General features: G+C 39.1%; 1 protein-coding gene across 13 annotated transcripts in view; it reads right to left on the bottom strand.

Moving 5' to 3' along the window:
- The window catches only part of LOC134347072 (receptor-type tyrosine-protein phosphatase delta-like), a 2,469,925-nt gene that overhangs the window by 599,636 nt on the left and 1,844,484 nt on the right, over positions 1–25,805 (bottom strand). Inside the window, exon 1 of one of the 13 annotated variants that reach the window (XM_063049164.1) lies at positions 15,753–16,343. The exons of the other annotated variants lie outside the window; for them this stretch is intronic. The gene's annotated coding sequence lies outside the window, so the exon portion shown is untranslated. Of the gene's footprint in view, positions 1–15,752; positions 16,344–25,805 lie in introns of those variants that run through there. 13 annotated transcript variants of the gene reach the window in all.

The following is a 25,805-nucleotide window of genomic DNA, read 5'->3' as shown; positions in this document are numbered from 1 at the left end:
TCCTTGGTTTAACTTCTCATCCAAAAATCATGAACAGCAATGTAAATAAAATTCAAATGCTACATTTACAGAGAAGTAAACATCCACACTTGTAACGTATTGCATAAGTTATTTGTTTTTTAAAACTACCTTGCAACATAACTAAGTATTTTCCTGATGCACCCACCAATATATTTCTGAAATAGTCCCTTAAACTTACATCTGCTGTCCAACAATGATTACACTTCAATTAGTACTTTATTTGGCACCAACATTCTGAAAGGAAGGGTGTAAATACAAACTCCTGTCAGATACAGCATATCTTCTGTCAAATTATATTATACTTATTGAGCTGTCCCGTGCCAAAGGCAGTACTTAATTAAGGAGTTCTCCAGTACTTGGTAAATGAGTACACTACACTGTGAGGTATGGTGCAGAGCCAACTGGACACAGAAATTCCCAGTTTCGATACTCTGCCTGTGCTGATTGTTTTTACCATGGGATGATGAGAAGAGTTGTGCATCTGGCTTTGTGATTAAGGAATTTGAAATTTCAACCAGGGTTTCCACTCAGAAAGTGTATGTGTGGGCGCAAGTTATAAGGCTTGGCTAAGATGTCATACCTAAATCAAGGGACTCATTATCTAAAATTATAAAGCAAGAAAACATTCTTTACCTAGCTGAAGGGTGTTCAATTGACTTGGGTTAAGGTCTGGAGGCTTGCCAGGCTACTTAAATGAAGTATTAGAGAATTAACCAAGTGATTTGGCTTAGTTAATGCAGGGTAGCCAGACAACTTGGGTAAAATGAGCTGGCAGTCCAGATTATCTGGATGAGTTGGTAAAGAGTAACCAGAGGAGACAGTTGTGGAAACATCACTGCCCTTAAAAAAAGTGGGGAGGAAACTTGGAAATTGAAATACTTTTACATTGAGTAACTCGAGTGAGCAAATAAATTCAGATGTCACATTTGATTATTGTTTACCAGTTACTTCTCGCTAGAAAATGAAATAAAAACAACATAGTGGGTCTTAGTGTGCTTTGGTTACAGCTTAACAGTAATTTACAATTCAGGCATTATTCCTTCTGTTACACTATGAAAAATTGCTCAGTAAGTAATGCACACTACAAAGGCATACAAACCCTGGAAGAAACAGCTTACCCTGAGAATCCATGCTGCCATTAATCAAGATTTTTTTAAAACAACTTTACTGAATACTAAGGACCTCAAAGGTGGAAACTACAATACATTTGGGAATAGATAAAGTTGCCAAAGTCAATAATCTCCTGGACATGCCTCAATTTATCTGATGTGCTCTGCTGTCATCAATTCTGGGTATCAGTTGATTTCACAAGAGATCACGTCATTGTGTTCTGGAAATCACAAACAGATCAAGTTCATTCTAATAAATCAGAAAACCATCCAAGGCAGCAACCTTTTGTTACATAGTACAATCAACACTGTGCAGTGATGTAAACATGCCCAGTGTTGAGGACTCAGTACGGAGGATGAAGGGTAATCACCAAACCTTCTCCCTCAACATAACAATATTTACAGTCATTCTTGCCAGATTTTTCATCGTAAAGACAGCGTAACATTTCTTTTGACTAAAATGTTCTTGTTCATATCCAGAGTCACAGAGTTATACTTTAACTGTGCAATGGCATAAAATGTGTCAGTGTAACTGTTGACAGTTTTATTTCATCTGAAGTTGTATTTTGTCCTTGCTCAACATTAAAATTCCCCATATTTTTTTCAGAAAGGGCACGATTACAAAATTATTATCAAAAACGAACTGCAAAGGTCCGGTATTTACAAAGCAACACTCACAACACGCTGGAGGAACTCAGCAGGTCGGGCAGCATCTGTGGAAAAGATCGGTCGACGTTTCGGGCCGGAACCCTTCGTCAGGACATTTACAAGAGTGCCGTTTCAGAGGCATTTAAACAAGCAAGTGAATATGCAGGGAATGAATGGATAATGCACAGGCAAGGATTTTTAATTAAATCTGGCAGTGTGGTCGGCAAAGATATTGTGGGCTGAAGAGCTGGCTCCTGTGCTGTACTGTTCTACGTTCTTTGGGGAAGAGCCACAGTTTTGAGACTTCTTGCCATTGACTACAAACTCATTAAAATTTGTGAGGAAACCCCATAAACTAATCACTTTGGTAAGCAGATAACCGATGGTGTGCTCATGCACAGTAATGGAATAACAGTACATGTTATGAAAATGATTTGAATGTCCTTAAGTTATACATGTTAATTTTTTAATCAATGAAGTATCTTGTTATACACAAAAAGACAGTGAAAATCATAATCAGATTTACCCCTCTTCACAAGAAAGAAGAAATCAATTGTAAAATTCATCCTATGTTTCATTTGAACTCCCGTAGCCAAGCCCTGAGGCATGCAAAGAATATTTTGAGAAGAAAGTTGCCATTGTCAAGATGCTGAGATACATCCTAGGATGCACTGGGACACATCATCACGAATATAACCTGGGGTCATCAGATATTTTGGGTCTTTGAACATCAGGCACCCTCGCCCAGGCAACGCAGCCAGGGTTGATCAGGCCCTGGTTTGTGCCCTAGTAGCACTGGTCCACAGGTCACACCTCTTGATCCACAGCCATCTGGAGGCTCACTTAGCAGCCTCTCTGATGGTTCTGATGGCTCTTGTCATTACAGCCCCTTTAATGCCAGGAAGAGAGTAGGATCTACTGAGCAAGCAGCCAGCCAAACCTCTACACCCCAACTCTATAAGCTCGCATTGCGCCCCCCCCCCCCACCCATCTCAGGCACTAATGTACCAGCCTTCTTACACTCAAAACACCTTTTCAACCCGGTTCTACCAAGACCACCTGCTTCAAAGTTTCTGACAGAATGACCACGTCAAGACGTGGGGATGGTGATGCAATAAAACAGCTCTGAATCACTGATTTTATTCACAATCACTAATTGCACAATTATAGCAGACATCAAGTTCACAGATACCAGATTGTTTTTCTCAATGTGGTGGCTAGGTCAGAATAGAATACTCAATACTTAAAAACAAGATTTTTAAGATCCCTTTGTTCTGCAAAATTATTGAGGAACTAAGCCTTTAATCAGCCTTTCTTTAAGGCAACTAGAAATTAAACAAAACAGACATAAGCATTCTCAGATGCCTAAGAAAACTGAACCTTGAAGGGACAACTGGTTTTTGAGTGTGTAAATATGAACACATTAACTCAGCAGGGCGAAGTCTATTATATCTGTCACAATGAAGTAAGCCTCAAATAACACACATATTCTATTAGTAATGACGTAAATTCTCTCTGATCACCAATCATAATGCGGTTTTACAAATAATCCAGTCTGAAGAAAGCACGTTGCTGGTTCATAGTATGACAATAAACATGGCAACTGGCATCTTCTCACCAGTTTATTTTCTTTTTATTCATTCAATGAATATGAGGGCTGCTGGCAAGACTGGCACTTTGCTGCACAGGGGATGCTGGTGTGAGGCTTTCCTGACTACACATGGTGATGGCACATCACAGGGCTGCTACCTGAGTAAGGTGCTCTACTGTGTTGTTGAGGTGCCAATGAAACGGCAATGGTGTATTTCCATGGTGCTACCTTTCCACTGACGTCACTGTCCTTCAAAGTGGTAGAGATTGTTATAGAGGAGCGGTTAATGGTTGGTACTGTATTAGGAATTACTGGAGCAGCCATAGCACATCGCTGGAATGCACTAATTATATAGCACAGCCTCACAAATCGAGTGGATATTGGTGCATAAACTCCAGTGGTGATTTAATTTCCTCTGGCCGCCATTATGTGCTCCCATTAACTCATGTTAATAGACTCCAGAATTTTTAAAACAGATGAATCACATTAAAATGAAACGGTTATAACTGGACCGATGATATAATATATATATTGTCCCAGGCATATGCATGAGAAAAGTTTCTACCCAATTCACTCTCGCCTAATTTTCTTCCTGTGGCAGAAATTAATTAGAACATTTTCAAACTCAAAACTGACTCTGAAAATGTGTTGCTTCACTGCAGTACACTCACCTCTCAAGGAAGATTATGGTTCCTTTTATCTAAGTAAATTCCTCTCCACAATGTTACCGGGAGAATGGGCTATCAGTTTGCAATCCTCTTGCCAAAGCAAAGCAATTCAAGTCAGTGAGTGAATCAAATATTTTCACCAGAGAAAGTTACTTCTGTTTAAAACTTCATTGATTTCTGAAGTGCATGTGTATGTACTTGAGTAAATATTAAAAAATCTATTTTCCCTGTGCCTTTTGTATCTCAGAATTTATGGTTTTATTGTCTGCTAAATGCAATGCAGCAGCAGTGCCATTACATGACCTTCCTTTCCTGAAGGTAAGGGAGAGGTGGTTAAAGTTTGAGGCCTCATTCAGAGATATAACACTGAGCTCAGGGCAGGACTTAAAGAATGTTGTAGTCATAGGTGTCATCTTTCAAATGAGATGTTAAAGTTACTTATTATATGCCCTCTCAAGTGCGTGCAACAAACAAACTGACACTATTCAAAGAGACAAAGGGATCTTTGGTGACCCACCCAACCACTGTGTCTCAAGCAACACTGTGAAAGTGACTTCTTGCTGTATGGAAACTGACTGTTGCATCTTTCAACTTCACGGTAAGTTAACTTGTTGGCTGTAACTCATTAGCACTTACGCGTACTTCTGGTCGGTTAAAGCATAGAGGAAGATCAAGGTGAATGTGGAAGGTGAGCATGTGTTCAGTGTCGACAATCTGCCTCTTGCCCATTGCTGTGACAGATCTCTCACTCATTGCTCCTGAGAGAAGGTGTCTGTGTGTGACTGCCTATCGTTTGCTGCTCCCAAGGCAAGGTGCCTGTGCATGACGGCCTGTCGCTCGCTGCTCCTGAGGGAAGGCCTCTGCGTTCGAATGGTTTCTCTCTCCCTAAATGCTGTCGAAGGATGTTACCGAAGTTCTGCAATTTATGGATTTATGGCCTGTGGACTGTAGCTCAGACTGGTCTCTTTCAGCTTCATGTTTTTTATTCTGCTTTTGCCCACTCCTTCTTGTTAGCTTTTGGTCCGATTTGTTAGGGTTTTTTTTGCGGGGGGGGGTTTGGGGGTATGATGTTCTTTCTGTTTGAATAATTTATTTTTCTGCATGGGGTGAGGGTTTGAAGTTCTTGTTGCTGTTTGCGCAATTTTTTGTGTGGGAGGGTGATGACCATGTTGCCGTTTGCATGATTTGTTTTTTTGTGTGTGGAGGGGGGTTGATGCTTTTCTTTGAACGCCATCCATTGTTTCGGGGCTACCTGGAGAGGACATATCTTATAGTTGCATACTGCATACATACTTGGAAATAAATTAGCCTTTGAACCTCTGAAGCAGGAGTACTCATATGAAAATGCAAATTCTTTCAAAATAGTCTGTTTCCAATGTTGTTCATTATCCTCAAAAGTAGCAGCCCAAAGGAACCCTAACATTCATTTGCAAAAGTGTCCATTATCTACCGGGTTTCCGATACAAAGTTCCCAGAATGGCTCAGTAAATGACACATAAAAACATGACATTGTACTAAAGAATATAAACTCATCCCTTAGAATAAATGGCAAAGCCTCCATTTATATTCTAATTTTTGTTCTGTTCTGCCGCTCTATGTTCCTCCAAAGATAGTGATTTCTTTTTCTGACTACTGAACATTCTTCATCACTTCCTCATTTTCAGATGCAAACTTGCAAAACGACAAGTTGTTAAACTCTCCAAATGTGAGAGCCGTCACACATAAAAATCAATCCTCACATCCCAGGCATTTTTAGCACAGCAATTATGAGCGACAGGCGGTGGGTGAAAGCATTCTTTACCTTTTCCTACTTTGGAAACGCCAGACATACTGGACTTCTTGAACCAAGATCAAGTCATTCCTGACGAAGGGTCTCGGCCCCAAACGCCGACTGTACCTCTTCCTAGAGATGCTGCCTGGCCTGCTGCGTTCACCAGCAACTCTTATGTGTGTTGCTTGAAATTCCAGCTGCAGATTTCCTCGTGTTCAAGTCATTGAATGCAGATTGCAGTAAAAGCTTAAAGCGTTAAGGTCTCTAATGCTCAATAATGCATTTAAATATGTCATCATCAAGTAACATGTGTGCAAACAGGACCATTGATACCACTGACCACTCAGCCTTGAAGTTTCACTTGTTCTGCCTCTTTTATTTCATTCTTGCTTTTACACTTCCCAGTAAACTACAGCAAGAGATAATACTAAATCAGTCCACTACTTTTTGGGACTTTTTCCATTTATTCATCAATGAAATTAGTTTTATTACTCTGGCAATGTTTTTACCTTCATTTACAAATGTAAATTCCAAAGTCACAATTCAATTGATAAGTGTTTGGCGCTTAACAAATAAAGCACTGGCAAGCAGCCATAAACTATTCCAATTTACCATTTTACTGGCCGGATTCCATGTCGACATTCTTTCTCAGTGAAATCGCTGATAGTAAATGGCTATATTTGCACTATCAAAAACTTAGCTCATAAAGAGTGTCTCGGGTTCCCTTGTACCTTGGCAAGGTCATCCAGCACGTAAATGAATCATTCAGAACTGTGGGGTCTTCAATTCGATCCATGGTCCACACAGAGTTTACTGAGCTTAATTGGTCCCAAACCCTAGGCTAAGCAAATGAAATCAACAAGGTTTATTGGTCTGCAAGCTATTTAATGACACTACTATGAACAGCTATATGTGGAAAGCACAAGGAAAGAGGCCATCTGTGAAGCCTCTCAGAACCAAATAGCTTGCAAATTCTCACAATTAATGTACTGTAAGATGAACCAGTCAAGAACACCCCTCATTCCCACTGAGAAATAAACTCTCTAAGGGAGACTTATAAAAAATTCTTACATGCATCCATAACAAAAAGCAAGTACTTCTGTGTTGAACCTCTCACCTCTTGTGCAATACATTTTATTCCCACCCACATTTCCTACATCTAGCTGATTGGCCTTCAAAAATGCTAACGTCTTCCACCAGTAAATCATAAGTAGCCTCCTTATAAGTATAACTCACTGTTATTGTGACAGATGATAGACGATTATATCTACACTGGGCAATTCAGGCATCATTTTTAAAATGAAACATAAGAACTGCAATTTTATGCACTTCAGTCAGAGAAAATGTATTCATTCTGGAGGATATTCAAAGGAATGTTTGGATACAGGTATAGTTAAAAGAAAAGTAGAAGTATGATCTATTTGCCTTGGGATTTTTGGTTACTCCAGCAATTTGCAAACTCTGTGATCCAGCCACTTTTTATTGAAGCTTGCAGCACTCAAAATGTGAAGCAGCAACAAAACATAGCAGCACAATAATAAAGCTGTTCAAACCTCAAGAAAAGAAACAACAGCAAGTTTCGAAAAATTTTAAAAAATATTGTTTTCTCTTCACTCTCATCAAAAAAAATTCAACTTTCCATCATTTACACCAGATTACTGTGTATTTTGCTTCTTCATAAATTTACTTCTTTCCTTTCCAGTGAGTTATTAATCTTTCTTGAAGAGAATGCCATGAGACATTTGGTGCCAAGTGTCCAATTTTCCTTTGTGGTGAACATCATAAAATTATTCAATTGTGAGGAAAGGCAAATAGCAGAGCTAGCAATGACTCTGTTCTTGCCTAATATCCACAGGCTCTTTCCATCAGGAATATCAGTCCAGGTTGAGCTACAAAATCAACATAAAACTGCTCCACTTTCCAAACTATAGGCACTGTGGCCAGCTGGAGTGACTTCACAGCTCCTCTGGTTCCAACCAACTTTCCCATTTACATTTCCACTTACATTTAGAATACACTTCCATACTTCAGTAAATCAAGTCTTAAAAGAAAATTAAAATGCCTGTCAAGGTGACCCAAAGGAAACTCAATACGCTTTTGATGTATTTTCAACCCATTACTGCAGTTTTATGAGCATAATTTAGTTATTGTACCTGGGCTTTGAGACTTGATTAACCTGGATTCTTGATTTCTAAGGACCACAAGTGAAACTCATGACTAACACATCAAGCAACAAACTTTGCATACACCTTTTAAACTCTCAGCAGCAAATCCTACAGTTCCACAAAGTGTTTTCCCCTGCAGTACAACATATTGAACCCAAGCCAATGGCATTCATAACATATGTGCTTGATGTGCGGTGTGTGACTATAAATACTATGTTTTGCACCTTGGCCCGGAGCGTCACTGTTTTGTTTAGCTGTATACATGTGTATGGCTGAAGACAATTCAACTTGAACTTGAACTATTGAGGCAAGAGTAAACTATATTCAGTGGTACCTGCAATTTTTATATGCTACCTGCTCTCCTCTGATGTTACTCATAAAATGCTAAACGTGGAAAGTATTTCTGTTCAGCAACAATACTTGTGCTTCGATTGGATAATGGTTCACTTTTTATATTGCACAGAGAGAGGAAAGAAGGGAGAAGATGGAGATGTGGTAAAGAAAAGAGACAGCAGTAGAAGGATAAGTGAAGGGGGGAGAATGAAAGTGGTAGCAAGAGGAAAGATAAAGGAGAGGCGGAGGACGAAAATGAGGAAACAGCAAGAAGAGGGAGTGTGGGCAACAGAGATATGGGGATGTGGAACGAAGTTTGGGATAATAAGTCTGGTCCTTTGTTCAAAGCTGAAATTCCATCCTACTGCGGTGGTTTCCTTCACTGAGGGTGTGGTCTGCACTGTTTCATCAGACCTAGATTTCTTTGATATTGAAGAGGAGGAGGAGGAGGAAGGTGCTGAACAGATGGCAAATTGTTCAATTAAATAGGGAGGTTGGCAAAAGAAAGCTTATTATATGCTGGGCAGGCTGCCCATTATTCCATTTCATTCAATGGGGGTGGGGGGGGGGGTTCCAGTCTCAACTTTCAATGCTTTCCCAAACACAGGGGTGGTGGGGTGGGGTGGAGTAAGTTTCCCATTTGGATGGGAGGGTAGCATGGACATGAGAAGGTCTCAACAATTGGGTCCAATTTTGTTTCAGAAAAAGCTTCTGTTTTAAAAATCCTAAGAAACATAGCTGGTTAACTAACATTTATTTCATCGTCAACATTAGTCCCACCCCTGCCAGCTTCACCAAGTCTCTAGATGCTCTTTGTGAGTAATGGGATGGAGGGTTCAGCAGCTTCTGATTGAATTTTTTCTTCCAGAGTAACAAGGGTTTTATAAACCATTCCATTATCAAGGAGAATGATTTCTCCCTGACCAGTCAGTCTTTACTTGAGTATAGTTTATTTTTCATAAAGAGTATTTGAGTTCCAATTCACATTCTGAATATTCAGCAAAGGTACAATGTACATTACGTATATGTCACCATATACTACCTTGAGATTCATTTTCTTGCAGGTATTCAGTCGAACAAAGAAATACAATAGAATCAATTAGATACTACATACAAAGGCTGACAAACAACCAATGTGCAAAGGCAGATAAACTGTGCGTAAATAAACAAACAAACAGACTGAGAATACTGAGTACATGAGTTGTAGAGTCCTTTAAAGTGATCCCATAGGTTTTGGAATCAGTTTGGCACTGAGGTGAGTGCAGTTATCCATGCTTCAAAGTTTAGAGTTTAAAGGTGGTGTTAGCTCATTTTTGCAGTTCATGTGGAGGATTGATGACTGACTGAATAAGACAGTGATTGTAGGCTTTCCGAAACCCCCCCCCCCCACCCATATATTCTGTTCTGACTGGATTGGAAGACTAGAGAATAAAACAATACTGCCATAAAATTTTAGAGAAGCACTACTGTACTTAATGAGGCACATAACAGGGGCTCCAAGTACACCACCTACAGCTCTAAAATCTTGCAATATTGCAAACTCTCACCTTATTAATCACAGTCTTGCTCTTTGCTACAACCCACTGTGACTTAGCTTGACACTCCAGGTTTTTACCCTGTAATGAACAGGTATATAAAAAGGAAAATTTCTCTGCTCCACAATGGCACCCACACAAACATCATCAGTTAAAAGAAAATGATGTAATGGGGACAGAAATTCCCCGGAAACTGCGGGCAAATCATTTAGCCATATGCAGAGCAAAAAAAATACATGTCACCAGATCCCGGGTGGCCAAAGCAAACATAAAATTCAACAACTGCAGGGGAAAGAACAAACCAAGAAACTTTTGCAATAATTAAAAAGCTGAAAGACCATACAACACAATAAAGAAAAAGACTTCCCCATCGGCATTTAATTTCCCTGAAAACAATTTAATTTACTGTACTAGATAGGTTGGGCTCCTTTAATACTGTTTATTCAATACCTGACCCAAGACCTGTAAACTACCTGAACCTTGAAAGTTAACACTGCAAGTTGCAAGGCATTTCTCAATAAAAAGAACAGACAGTTAAATAATCATAAACACCGTTCCTATGGAGCAAAAATAGCAAAGAGAAATCTACCATGTTCCCCACTGCATTTTAACCACACACTGAAATCACTGCTAATTTTGGTTATACTTTGAACTTTGTACACAGACTTTCAAATACAGTTCCAGTGCAGAAAGGCAGCTGGAAGTCGTACAACAGCCAACAAATTTGGCATGTAGCTTTACTAGTATTCAAATACTCTGTGCTCATTGCTGCCATATCTCCAGAATTTTTTTCTGATTGTAATTCCACCCACTGAACCATGCAGATGCATTTTGATAAATGTGCAGTGCCATGCACTATTATTAGAAATAGACTATATATTTAATCCAGGCACAAAACAGGAAATAGCTAAGCATATCCAGATACAAGCATGATAGAGTTGAAGCACAAGAGAAAAAAACATCCGGTTCTGACCAATTTTTAATTATCTGAATGATAGTAGGGAATAGTCATCAATATACTGCCTCAAAAATGGGGTGAGTAAAGAACAAGCTGCAAAGCAACTTTTCCAGCACTGGGGTACAATTACACATTCACTGCTCAAACCTATAGAAAAACTGTCATTTGCTGGGAGAACTCCCTTTTGCCATTTCCAGAAAGCCGTGCCTGCATTTATAGAATGGGTGCACTCTTCTATAAAACAGTGAAAAACATACGACAGTTCTGTGTCCAAACCAGCTGACTTAATGTTTCCCGGTCTCCTTCCAATTGTGAAGGACAAACAGTGTTTGGATTGGTTACCAAATACTCACAAAACAATTTTAATAATCACAAAATTCTTAACATTTGGAAAAAAATGTATGTCATCTATACCACAGAGGAAGTAATTAATAAAGGAACTGATTCACTATAAACATTCATAACTTGCTCTTCATCTTGGTTTGCTTTTTTCCTGTTTTAAATCCTCATTATATGCAAATTGGATCGCGCACAATGGTCATGACTACTACAAACAGCCGCACAGATTAAAATCCCACTGTACCACTCCTGGGGAATTGAAGCACAATCACTTGTCTCCTGAAGGAAAAGACATGGTCTACCTAAAAATAATGTTATCATCAATCAGATGAAAACTGAAGCCTTTATTAAAGCTTAATTGCAAACAAAATCTTCCACTGTTGAAATGAACGAAAAACCTCCTTTCCTGAATATTCTTAATTTGCCTATCACTTATCTCTTATTTCCTCACTTGGATTTTCACACGGGCAAACAATGCAAGTGACTTGCACACATCTTAAAGATAACTCATTTACAATTGAGCTGAGGAGCGTTCCTAATCTCCACCATTATTCCTGACCTCTGTGCAAACCTCACAACTGGCCACAGGCATCCAGCATCCATCACCACTCATGAAACCTAAGCTTGCAGGGAGGGACAGCTGCATGTGGCAATAGCTGAACAGCTATTTTTTGTAACTGGGTGCTGCTGAACAGCAGGATGTGTCAATAACTGGCAACAACTATTGAGTAGTTCAGTTGTGCATTTCAGGAGTAACAAAACACCAAAAAGCATGCCAGACGAAATTCTGAGAGTACATGCCTATTTTTGCAAACCTAAAGCACAAGCAATTTTTCTCTTAAATCTTTGATCACATGGTTATCATGTAATACAATATTTTATGTCAGATGCATGCATTTTAAATATGTGGTCTTTTATTATCTAAAAAATTATGATATAAATTGACTGTAACATATTGGCAAAGTGTTGTAATGCAATTTAAAGTGGAGTTGCTTCTACTAGACATTGACAACATTGTGAAAAGAATTTTGGGCCAAACGAATGGTGGATAATCTTAGCTAAATTCAGAGTAACTGAAAAGACAAACTGGTTAGCAGTGGTTCATGTGAGGAATGTCTAGTGTTTCTTTCTGTCGAAGACTGTATCACATTTGTCACAACCAAGTTTTAATAGACACAGATTTTGAGCCGCACAGGCAATAGTAAAATTAGCGAAGAGTCTCATTTCCACTATCCCCTTTGAATACAATTTTGTCATTTAAACCAAATCAGAAAACCACTTCGCTTGTACCACAATTAACACTTCTTTTACACAGAATCTCCCTCTGTTCAGAACAAATTGCTAATTAATATGTATTTAATTCAGCACTTCCCTGACTGAGTTATTTCACCAGATGACTCTTTTGACATTTGATGCTCTTTTTGAATTCAGTGTTGAGGCCTTTTAAACCGGTGTATGAAAGCAAGCTGATTTTGTTATTCATATCTGATTATCCTTTTTTTTCAACTGAAGCAATAACCTTTTCAAACATAGAACAAAAATAATGATACGGAACCCTATTTCATCCAAATGCTGGTTTAAGGATAACAGTGCGGTAAACAAAATAAAATCTGTATCTGAGCAAGGTTTCAGTGGGGGGGGGGGAAGCAAAGAATATAGAAACTTGAAGTATTGGTTAGGCAATAAGCTCCACCTATCAAAGCATCCATCAATCAAAGGAAAAAAGTCTCTAAAAAGAGGATATTACGGGCATTTTGTTCAGTGAATACTAGACAGATTCAAATCCTGCGCTAATAAAATCAAAAGCAGAACAGGTGGAACACAAATGCTGTGCTCTCTCCCCTACGGAAAAACAAAGTTCAAAATTGCACCTTTCCTTCTCCCAAACCTACTGTTCAGAATATTAGGCTAGACTTTTTTTAATCAGTTATTTTATAGGTCTTAAAATGCATCCTCTCTAGACCAAGACTTTCATCAGATGGGTTCATAAGGTAAAGTTCATCAATTTTCTGTGGTACTGTATATCCATCAGAGGGAAGCTTTCAGCATAATCATTTAAGGGGAAATAGTTTTTACTCTTGGTTGTAAATCATTGATAATTTATGAGTGAATATTTTTAAAACACTACAAGATTCCAGTTCACTGGATGTGGTTATACACTTAGGAAGGTATGTTGTTGTTTCACTGACACATCACTTCTGAAAGCTGAATTTAGCCATCTATAACAATATTAAACAAAAGATATTATGATTAAGGTGGTTTAAAAGAAATTATAGGACCCTAAAAGCACAATCAGCCCATCTAATTTGTACCTTCTCTAATATGGACCTGGCACCAGTTAAAATTATTACTACATGTTCAGACTAAGCCATTAAGATTTAGCATGTAGAGGGACAGTAGGTTAAAAAATAATGAATTTAACAGAGTTTATATTAACCACAAATTCCTTAACAAATGATCAGTAGTGTAATATCATAAGCCTATCATCTTTCCATTCACTTGTAACTAAATGCAAATTCTCACATAGCTCCCAGCAGAAGTAGTAATCTCCAACTGCCGCACATAACAGAACTGTGTCGACACAAGACGGGAGATATCAGATTAAAGTAAAAAAAATTATGTAATAGCTCTCATTTCAGTGGAACTTTAAATATTTTATTTATGTGTTTTCACATATCTCTCCCTCCTAAAAAAAGTAATCACTGCAAAAGACCACGTGAAGTTCTTTAACTGAGTTTCAAGATTCCAAAATGATTAGAGTCAAAAAGGAATTGACTACTTTTAATCATTGGAAGTTAATCAAAAAGATGCAATTGCAAATATAATTCGACGATTAAATATAACGATGTCAGTTAACGGTTTGTATTTAACGTTTAACATGGCCCGGAGGTATGTTGAAGAAAAGTTGTCAGATTAGGTTGACGCCCGCTGGAGAGAGCGAGATGAGTATCTCGCAGTGACGGGGTTAGACACACTGATCCACACAGCCAGCCAACTCGACACCTGGTGGGGAACCTGGCTCCGGGACCGTATTTCCAGGTGAATTCCTGACCAGTTTTATTGATGACAGAGAAACCCAGAGTTGCTTCCGTGCGTTTTTTTCTAGGCAAATTCCTCCCACGTTTTAGTTTGTACACGACTTGGCCATCGTGACAGGCCACGATTAACACCCTCCCCGTCGTCAACGACTCAACAGTATCTGTGTCGGTTAATGCGCCCGAGGGAAGGCAGTGTGATTGGTAGAGTGGGAAAGTGAGTTTGAATGTTGTTTTACTCTGGGGCTGTGTGTGTGTGCGCGCATGAGAGAATGTGAGAGTGGGAATATACAGTATGTGTGAGTGTGCGTGCAGGCGTGAGAGTGGGTGATTGTGTAATTGTACACTGAGTGTGTGCAGTGATTGTGAATGTGTAATGTGAATGTGAATGTGAATTGTGTAATGTGTGTGAGAGGAGGGAGACTGGGTGAATGCTGATTCCACCGTGTGGGTTATGATTGTATGCAACTGATTAGTGTGCGACTTTGCAAATGATTACACAAATATGTGTGCGATTTATAGCTGAATGGGGAGACTGAGTGTGACTGGCGAAATTACTCGAGTGTGAAAGGGGGGAAGTGTATGCGTGAATGGTTACTATATATGATTATGTTAGGGGGAGGGACTTAATGATTATATGACTAAGTGTGTACGCATTTGAGTGTGATTGATTATACGACTGTATAGGTCTATGTGTGAGTGTCAGTTGCTCCATTACTGAGTGAGAGAGGGTAGAGATGAAGAATGTATGGTTTTATGACCGTGTGTGAGAGAGGGGGAAATGTGAGTATAAGTGATTATTTGACTGTGTGTTGTGTGTGTATATATATATATATATGGGGGGGGGAGTCGAAGAGAGAGAGAGCGAAGAATTGTGAGTGGATATTTTCGAGCTCCGCACCTCCCGCGGCCATAAAGCCTAAGCGTTCGCTTTCCAGCCTCAGCCGCCGGCTCGGCTGATCAAACCCAACCCGGTCACCGCAAGCTCCGTTTCTGCACGCTAAGCCTAGCCAGCAACAACACGAAATGCGGGGAAGAGTGGAAAGCGAGATAGAATACTGTAGCACGGGAGAGCATGGAGACTTTGTGACCGGGAAATTTGCATGCGTCCCATACAGCAAGAATCGAACAGGGAATGTTACGGTCAACCCTTGTAAAGAAAATTGGGCGCTCCTCTGTAATATTTTAGAACATTGTAATAAACTCATAATTTAAAACCTTTTCCAAATCCTCTCCAGTTTATTGCAATTTCTAACCTCTTACATTCAATGGTGTGTGTGCGCGCGCGCGCGTGTGTATGTATGTGTGAGAGAGAGAAAGAGGGAAATCTCACAAGGGGAAGAGGCAGCCAAGAATATTTTAGGGCAGTTTGTTGCTGTACTTTTTTTTTTGCTTCATTTTATAGCGAAATAGTCTCCTTTCCCCGCCACATTAACACACTAACACACATCACACCTTCAGGGAAATTCAACTTCACATAGCACACAAGACACGGGCCCCTAAAGCAATGCAAAGACCAAAAATAAAAGCCTGATTTAGACCGAGAGGTGGGGAAGGGAGATAAAGAGGCCGGGGTTACCTCAACATGTCAGTCCCGTCTGTAGCACCAGCCGCTCCCCGGCATAGCTGTGTGGCTGCCTTAATCCAGGGCTACAGTCTCCGGCTATGGAGTAATCCAACATCTAAGCGGGTCGCAGGCTCCTCGGCGAAAGGTTGCAGAACTACAAGATGTCTCAACGGGAGATAGGGGGAGGTAAAGAGGTGGGGTAATTAGGGGGGGGGCTCAAAAGTGCGAGTGTGTGTTCAGGAATCCCCAGTGTGCCCGCTCCTTCTCTGCGGATCGCAGTCAACGAGTTAACACGGAACAGGCGGGCGGACGTTTCTCCCGAGGATCTCCTCTCTCTCTCACAATCTCTCTCACACACCCTCACTTACTCCTCTCGTACAGTCTCTGAATCTCCGAGACACTCTGGAAGGGGGGAGGAGGAGAGAGGTCAGCCCGCTGACGTCAGGCACATCAGAACACACCAGCACTCCCCCTTCCCCTTCCCCTTCTCTCTCGTTTTCTCTCTCTCTCTCTCTTGCTCACAAACGCACCAAAACTCAGACAGCCACCTTCCTCCGACTGCCGATGCCCCGCTCGTACAATGCACGCCAAGCCCCGATACAAAGCCTCACCCAACTAGTACAACTGCGCGTTTTGACCAGCCCGAGAATCGAATGAAAGAAACAGCTTCTCGGGTGTTTCTCTTAACAGAAAGCACACTGACCTGTAAGATTTATATCAAGCCAGACGCGGCCAGAACTACACTAAGTCTCACACACTCCCAGAGCTGCACGATTTAGCATCAAACTAGCAGTGAAGCAGCGCTACTAAAGCACAATTTAGACTCATATCAACAATAGTTTGCATTTCAAACAACACCGTTGTCGAGAATATTCCCAGGCAAAAAATAGACAGAGCTCGAGTAGGAGGGGGAGCTTGGTGAGAGACAAGGAATGCTTCTGAGGAGGGAGAAAGAAACAGAAAGAGAGCGCTCCGCAAGGAATTCCAGAGTTGTGAGCTCAGGCAGCTGAAGGAGAGGATGGCAAAGGAGAGCAATTAATATCTGGGAAGACTCTCAGTTCCAGAGTTCATAGAAGACAGAGGTTGGTGGAGGTTAGAAGGTGGAGAAAGCTGAGGTTAGGAACTTAACTGGAAACCAAAAAGAACAATTGGAAATCGTGTTCCTGCCTGGCTGGCTAATGTAGAAGAATGAGGAATGGTGCCCTGAAGAATTAGGCTTCACTGGAACCCCTGAGAGGGATAACAGAGATTTGGGAGAGCTCGAATTGAAACAAGATAGAAAATAGGAGTTGGACCAAGAAAAAATCAGGTATGTCAGGTCCATAAGTATCACAAAGTATGTCACCGAAGGATTCAGCTGCAGGGCAGGGAAGAGATGGGAACTAATGCAGTGGATGAATTAGATACCTCACTCAGAAGCCAATTCTATGGTTCAACTGGAATTTGAGGTTGTCAACAAAGGAAAGATGATTATAGAGTCATAGAGAAATACAGCACAGAAACAGACCCTTCAGCCACCAAGTCTACACTGACCATCAACCACCTCCCTGATCCTCACATAAAGCACTTTATTTTCCGCCTATTCCCAGCAACTCTCAATACTTATAAATTCTCCAATCATTTCCACAGTGGCCAATGTAGCTATCAATCCACACTATTTCTGAGATACAGGAGCACTGGGAAGAAATCCAGGGAGAATGTGCAGACACACATCGGGCAGAAGATGTCAGGACTGATCTCAGGTCACTGGAGCTATGAGCAGCAGCTGTGATTGCACCATCAAATTTTGTAATTAGGGGTTATTCTAGAACAGTTTGCACTGAGAACTGAAGAGATGAAAACTTTCTCATATTTAATCCAAAAAAGGTGGTTATTTCATTTCATCTAATACCGATATCAGACAAGATCATGTTTTTAATAATTATTTCATGTGTGCCATACTTGGATTTTGTAAACAAGCAGGCAAAACAAGTGATTGAGATAAATGTGCATATAGCCCCGACTGTTGAAGCTCTTCCATTCTCATTAAAATTGGATGGACCAAGTTTCCGCAGTAAGTTTGTAAATTGTGGAATTGATCCTGACAGGTGAAGTGAGGTGAAAATCACTTGGTTGCTTCAGACATGTTAATACAATAAGTTGGTGATTTCTTATATTGCTGAGATATGCACATGTCCTTTAATTTGCCATATAGATTTCTTTGCAGGCAATCTCAATCTCTTTATTATGAAGTTTGCATTGAGGTGTGGATATTGAATCCATTTCCAACTTAAATTTGAAAATAGAGTTAATATCTACTCCCCAGTATTCAACAAGAATGCAGGAAAAGCCAGCAAATTGGACAAAGTCCTTTCTTGTATATTAACCTCCTTACAAATGGATGCATTCTAAATAAAAATGTATAATTTGCCTCAATGTCCAGTGGGTTTAACTCTTCTTGGGGCTAACAAGCATCAAACATATCAAGTCCAAGAAAAACCCATTTTGGAAGGTTTTTCTGATTCTGGGGAATTACTCAGTCACATATTATGCTTACTGTCAATCAGTGTTTTTAGAAATATGCCACTGAAGTGCAACTACAGTACTGTGCAAAGATAAGGTCTTGGGTATATACGTGTGTGTGTATGTATATATATAATAAAATAAAAGCATATTTCATGACATATGTGAGTGATGGTATACCTGATTCTGATATGGGTCTCTATTGTGGACAGAGAGTGGGAAGGGGGTGGGGAGAGGGAAATCACGGTTGAAAAAAAGGGAAGGAAAAAGGAAGTAATCGAGAGGCATTCTATAATGATCAATAAACCAATTGTTTGGAATCAAATGACGTTGCCTGGTGTCTCAGGGATGGGTGTGTCTCCTCCTGCACCACACCCCACCCCTGGCACTCCCTCTCTGCCACCTGTCTCACATCCCTCCCACAGCGCTCCACTCTTGCCATTCCCAACACCCCAGCTCCCGCCAGATTTATAACTTTGCTCTCTGCTCCATGTTGACAAATACAGTACTGTTCAAGTGTCTTATGCACCATAGCTATAATATATATAATATATTATATTATATATAATATATAATATTAATATATATAAAAACAGACCAGGTTTGTTATGAACCTTATGAACTCATGCACTTAGTGTTACAGGAATAGGACAAGATATCACAGAATAAATAAGTATTCCTTTGCAGCATTATTCACAGGTTACTCCAGTAAAATGGTAAACATATCATTCGTTAGTAGGCACGAATACCATATTATTAAATTGAGTATTACAGTGACACAGCTGGTAAAATTGTGGCCTCATAGCTTCAGTGACCTGGGTTCAATCCTGATCTCTGCTCCTGTCCATGTAGTGATTGCACATTAAGCAATATTCCAGCCAAAAAAATAATTTGCAAGAGGATATTGGTAGAAGGACATGATCATGCAACAACGATGCAATAAACCAGTTTCTAACAATGAAAATTCCTCCTTTTGAGGAATTCTTTTGAGAGCGCTTGAGAGTGCGCGAGCGACCACGAGAGAGAGAGCGCGAGTGAGAGCGCGCTATGGCAGAGTGTTCCAAAAAATATATAAAACGTACGTCACCCCAGACTACCCTAAAGTGTACCCTTGCCAAATAGGGGTCAAAATAATGATAGTGTTGCTTGCTGCACTGTTTGCAACAGTGACTTTTCTATTGCCCTTGGTGGGTTAAGACTGTAAAAGACGTGTTGAGGTGAGTTTAACAGGTGTCATTCATTTATTAGCATAGCTAATGTTATTTAAACTAGCTGGCTAGCTGCTAAGGAGCTACTCTATTGCAGACATCCCACCTCTCCCGGAAGTCTCCCGCAAATTGATGATGCTACCTCCCTGAAATGAGTTTTTGGAGGGTGGGATGTCTGGTTTACTGTCCCTATTTTATCAACCCCTACCTCCACCCTGGGCAGTGCATTGCAGGCACCTGCCTCTGTTTTTGAAAAAAGCCTGCCTCTGCCATCTGTTCTAAACTTTTCTCCATTCATCTTTAACAAATGTGCTCTGGTATTGGCTATAGCCTCCTTGGGAAAAAGTTGCTGGGTGTCCACTCTATTTATGCCTTTCATAATTCTATGCACATCTATGAAATTGCCTCTCATCTTCCCTCTCTCCAAAGAGAAAACCCCTAGCTCACTCAACGTTTCCTCGTAAGACTTGTTGTCTAATCCTGCAGCATCCTGGTAAATCTCCTCTCCAAAACTTCCACGATCTTTCTATAATGGGATGAAGAAGTAATATCTTAATATCTATTTTGATTTCAATCTTTTACCTCATCCCACATTGTTCCAGAGATTTTAAAAAATGGCCTGCATTTATGTCCCCTCATTCAGAATATCTCCAAATGCTTTATGATTGATTAAATATTTTGGAGTTACAAAGTATGGAAACAGTCCATGCCAACCAAAATACTAGCCACATTTGGCCCATATCTGTCTAAACCAAGGGATCCCAACCTTTTTTATGCCAAGGACCCCTACCATTAACCAATGGGTCTGTGGCCCCCAGATTTGGTACTCCTGCTCTGAACCATTCCTACCCATATACCTGTCCAAATGTCCTTTAAATGGTGTTGAAGAACCTGCCTCAACCCATTCTTCTGGTAGCTCATTCCATATATCAGCCATTTTCTGGGTGAAGGAGTTCCTCCTTGGCTTCCTGTTAAATGTATTCTCTCTCATCTTAGACCCAGGTCCTCCCATTTTGGTTCACTGACCTTGGGGGAAGGGCTGTGTATGTTCACCCTATCTGTGCCCCTCATAATATTATATGTTCTCCTACACTCCAATGAATAAAGTCATAGCTTGCTGAATCAACTCTCTACATTTCAGGCCCTCAGGTTCTTGCAAAAATCTTATAAATCATTTCTGCACTCCTTCCAGCATGAATAATTGCCTATAAAACATTTTAGAACATTCTGAATGAGGACATACAAGTGCAGGTCTTCCTTTTGCACCTGAAATAACATAGGACTGAAATTCACTGAGATGAAAAACTTTATCAAATTAGATGTGAAGAAGTACTGAGGAAGTTGAACTTGCTTCTTCATAAAATCTGACAGACATCAGATTTGGAAGATATGACAAAACAATAGAGACACATGAGACTGCAAATGCTGGTATACAGAGCAATACCCAAAGCACTGGAGGAAATCAGTGGGTTAAGCAGCAACTATTGAGGTCAGGACCTTTCAAAACATGAAACGTCAACTGTCCATTTCCCTTCATAGATGACTAAGAAATGGGCTTGTTGTCTTAAATGACCTTTCTAATTCTGAGTCAATTATTCCAACCTTTAGGTAAACTTCAGTTACATTCTAATCTCAGCCACTGAATTCTCATTGGGGAATAACATATCACCAGTTATTCTCCTCAGCACTCAAAACAGATAGTTAACTTTGCAGATCAGACTACAGAACAAAATTAATTGAACTCCCTATTTCTTTCAGACTATATTCAACAAAGGTACTCATAGAGAAAAGATAAATTCTTGGTTAAACTTAAAACAATGTATAATAAATACTTCTTATTTGCTATAATACAGAGTTTAAGTATGGGTTTCAAATGTAGCTTATAATTCACTAGGAAATAACATATATGACAGATCACAATGAATGAATCTCCATAGAAAATCGATAAATAAGTTGATTGGATATAAACATAAAACCTATCCAACAACAGTAATCAAATCACAAACAAGAGAAAATCTACAGATGTTGGAAATCAAAGCAATGCACACAAAATGCTAGAGGAACTCAGTAGGCCAGGCAGCACCAATGGAAACAGTTGACGTTTCGAGCTGAGACTTCATCAGATGAAGCGTCTCGGCCCAAAATGTCAACTGTACTCTTTTGCATAGATACTGCCTGACCTGCTGAATTCCTCCAGCAGTTGGTGTGTGCTCCAACAACAGTAAGCTGTGTCAGCTAATACTAGACACCTTGGGAGAAGATCCTTCCAGACCAATAACACAGATATAAACCACATCAACTGTCTGATTTGCAAAAATATTCCAAATACAGAACATATACACTGAATTCACAGAAGAATGCAGATCCTGAAATGTGGGGCAATAATCTACCAGAGGAACTCAACAAGTTGAGCTGCATCTGGATATAGGTATCTCCATGTGAACCCAGCAAACTCCAGGACCACATGTTAACAAGATCAATGCTGTCATCACTTTTCACATTGAAAAGAACTATTAGCTGAATGGAGCACATTCACTGCATGATGGCAGAGATTTATATTGATTTGCAGAGTCTAAGGCATTGAAAGAGTACTTTTGTCCTTATTGGTCTTTGCTGGTACACAAGCCTCCTCTCAACCTCTTCATTTAGCTCCAAAATCATATCTTTCCATTCAGATAGCTTCCTCTTAACTGCTCATTCTATCTATAAATCAAAGACCAGAACTAACCAATATTCTATATTGATCAGATATATATAAATTTTTCAATAATACTCCCTTGAAATTCATTGTTGCTCCTATTTATTGTATGTTCGTGTGTTTTGGCCAGGTTACTACATTAAGTGAATTCTGTATTTCCTTTCCATTTTGCCTGCTTCTTCATGTAATCCCTCTGTTCCTCTACTTTATTTGTGTACTATTCCCCCCAGTCTCCAGCTCATTACTCTTTCCACCAAAATGTACCAGGTACCTACAGTAAGGTTCCTTTACCAACTTCTATTCTGGTATTTTATTAATGCCTTCTTGTATTTCATCACAATACTAATCGCTGAACATTCACTTCTCATGGATCTGCGATTGTACAACTTATCTCCATGAGAAATGGGCAAAGAAATGAAAGTATTTAATCTCATAGTATCCCCAAAGCCATTACAAAGAAAAGCCCTGCACTCTCACTTTCAATTTGCAGCCAGTTACATAACCAGGTAATCCGCTAAACCAGGTATTCCCTGCATTTCCTTTCTTTCCCCTTGTCCCAGAATTGTGGCATTCTTTCAGATTGTCTTCATAAAATCTTTCCAACTCCACTACTCATCGCTACCTTTGAAAATTCATCTGCATATCACTGGTTTGGTCATCTCTTTGGATAGCATTGCCTCATTGCTTGTCTTCTCAGTTCTTTCCCCATCAATGTTCCTCAGAAAAACATCTTGTGACGTTTTCCACATTACCATCACCTTCACGGAGATACCCAAATGGTATTGAAGCTTTAGAGGTTGCAAGCCTGATATTTTGTGTCTTCTATCTCCAAGTTAAAAAAAAAACTATCCACCTGAGCTGGTAAGATTAATAATTTTAATTACAATTAATTTCATGTCAGTATATCACTAATAGTTTGTATGATGCAAAAGTAATAAATGAATTGACCTTTTCCTTCAGAGCTTTACTTTTTCCTTTCTTTCTTATAGTCAATGCCTCGTGTAATGTGGTTTTATATACAGTATGCTGGACTATGAATACTGTCAGACTAGGTATCCTTTGCCAAGTTGATTCCAATGCACATCTACAATCTATATATACACCAATCAGAAGTATGCCGACTGGTTGATTTTATCTCTCATTGTGCCTGTAATAATTCTTACAATTTATATTAAAATAACTTTAACACATAATTGGCATCTTGGTCAGTATGGACAAGTTGGATCAAAGGGCCTTTTCCCATGCTTTATGACTCTGTATAAGTCTGAACCTGCTTTAATCAACCAAATTCTAGCTGAATCTGACTGAATTCCAAGCATTGACATGATCTATCAGTAAAATCAGATTGAAAGCTGAACAGATACCCAGGAAACGATAGTTATATAAATGTTTAAGTCTCCTTTATGAAATCCAGGTTTAAGAGTGAATTGAGAGGAGGGATGTGAATGGGAAATCTTGTTGAGAATGTACTTCAAAATTAAATGGATTTTAATTGATTCGTTTTTAAATCAATTAAATCCTTAAAGTGAACTGACTCTTTATCCCCCGAGTATAAAATAATTGAAGCTACATATCCAGCAGAACTACAGTACTTTACCACCAAAGCAGCTTCATATCTAGAATACTAAACAAAAGTTGCTCCAGAGGTATTTCTCTAAACAAGAAGTTATAAATAATGATCAAATGCACTCATGAGTAAAAATATTCCTCCGAGTTTCAGGAGATCATGTCAATTCTTAAATTCAGGTTCAGTCGGGATTGTTCAATTCAGGCATGTTCTCTTTATTATACTTTTACATTTTTTAAAGAATACGTTATGAAAATTATAATAGACTCAAAGAGAGGTAAAGCCAACTAGGAACTACATTCTTGACAATAGTATGTATTTGGATATGCACTAGAATCAACTTTGGTTTTGAATTTCTTTCTGCAGTGGATAGTTAGCTTGGCATCCTCATTATTGAAGTTTATATATTCATTCCTAGTTTACACAAGTCCAATCCTTCTGATAGTTGTTTAGTACATAATAACCTGAAGTAATAATTTACCTTCTACACACAGTTTAGTCTGCACATAGAGTTAGTTCAGCTATTTAATATTGCGCTTCTCCAATTACTGTAGTAAAAGCAACATTCTTTTGATTCTTCTTGTATCTGTCAGTAGTTTGTAATGACTTGTGTAATAGGGCTAACAAATTACTTGGATCCTTGTTCCTTATCTTTTAGAAAATATGCTATTTTAACTCTTTCTTAGATCCAAAGAGGATGATCTCACACTTGCTAACATCGGACCCTATTTCCTATTGTTTGCTCACACTCTAAGTTAGGCATGTCTCTTTTCTGATTCATCCACCCAACCACAAATAATGATAATTCCACCCAACCACACAAACCACCTTGGATCATATGAAAACTTGGATCTACAACAATCTTCCATCAATTTATCTGACCATTAATAAAGCAAGAAATTGGCAACCGGAAGCAACTAAACAGAAAACCTCTCTTTTGCCCAATCTCATTGAGCAAGCACCTAAATTTATTATTTCTTTTCAACTGTTTCTCAAATAAAGCAAATATCTACCTTGAATTTTGTTCACTATCATAGTTGTCAACAATTTCTTGTGCAGTATTTTATTGAATGCCTTCAAACCTCATCAAAAAATTTAATGAAGTCTGTCTGAAATGACTTATCCTTATGGGTGAGTCCCTCTCTGATCACTCTACACCTATTCAAATGCTCAACCCACATTCAGTAGTTGCTGAGAAATGGAAGCTGAAATTTTACTACAGGTATGAGAAACAAAATGAGCAATGGAAGAACCTTTTGGATGACTCAATTCTATATTAATATCTTATACTCAAAGCTATTTACAGAGTTTAATAGCGATAAGAGAAAAGTCAACGCCACCTTAAAAGCATTACATTCTAATGTTAAAATTGGCTGTAAAAAGAGGAAATTATAATACAGATAAAAGATTGTAAATGTATAATTTCAAAGATTTCACAGGTTTGCTTAAAAGTAAGACACTTATTCTGATGGATAATCCTGCCAGTGACAACCCTATAAAAAGTAAGACGGTTTGCATTATTTGAGAAAGCAGAGAGGAAAGACATTAAAGAAGAACAATTAATGGTTTTGCACACAGTAAATAGATGTAAGATTTATACTATCATACTAGGAATCAGAGAACATCAGACTAATATCTGACACTGCCAATAAAATAACTCTAATCGGGTGTTGAATAATACAGTAATACGGCTGCTGAGATTTATAGGAAAAAGATGTGATTGCTGAAAAGCTATTCTTAAAAACTAAAATGGGATTATGTTATCTACAAAAAATATTACATTTTTCTGAAACTTAATTATACAATTGAATTAAATCAGATGTGCTCATATGGAAATTTGAGATGTCCAAATTCAATCTACAGATCATGACTTGAGCAAACCTTTCATCAGGCCAGGATCTCCCCAAATCAAATTCAGTCATTAGTATATTCTTTTCACTCATGCAAGTGTACTGTGTGGAGAAGACATATATCATCTTCAAAGACACAAGCTGAAAGGTCATATCAAGTTAGCTGGAAAAACTGAAAGTGCTGGAAATACTCAGCAGGTCAGGCAGCAAATGTGGAGAGAAAAATAGTGTTAACATTTC

The sequence above is a fragment of the Mobula hypostoma genome, chromosome 5 (genome assembly GCF_963921235.1).
Source record: "Mobula hypostoma chromosome 5, sMobHyp1.1, whole genome shotgun sequence".
Classification (NCBI taxonomy): Eukaryota; Metazoa; Chordata; class Chondrichthyes; order Myliobatiformes; family Myliobatidae; genus Mobula; species Mobula hypostoma.
This window is presented reverse-complemented; position numbering and strand designations above follow the sequence as displayed.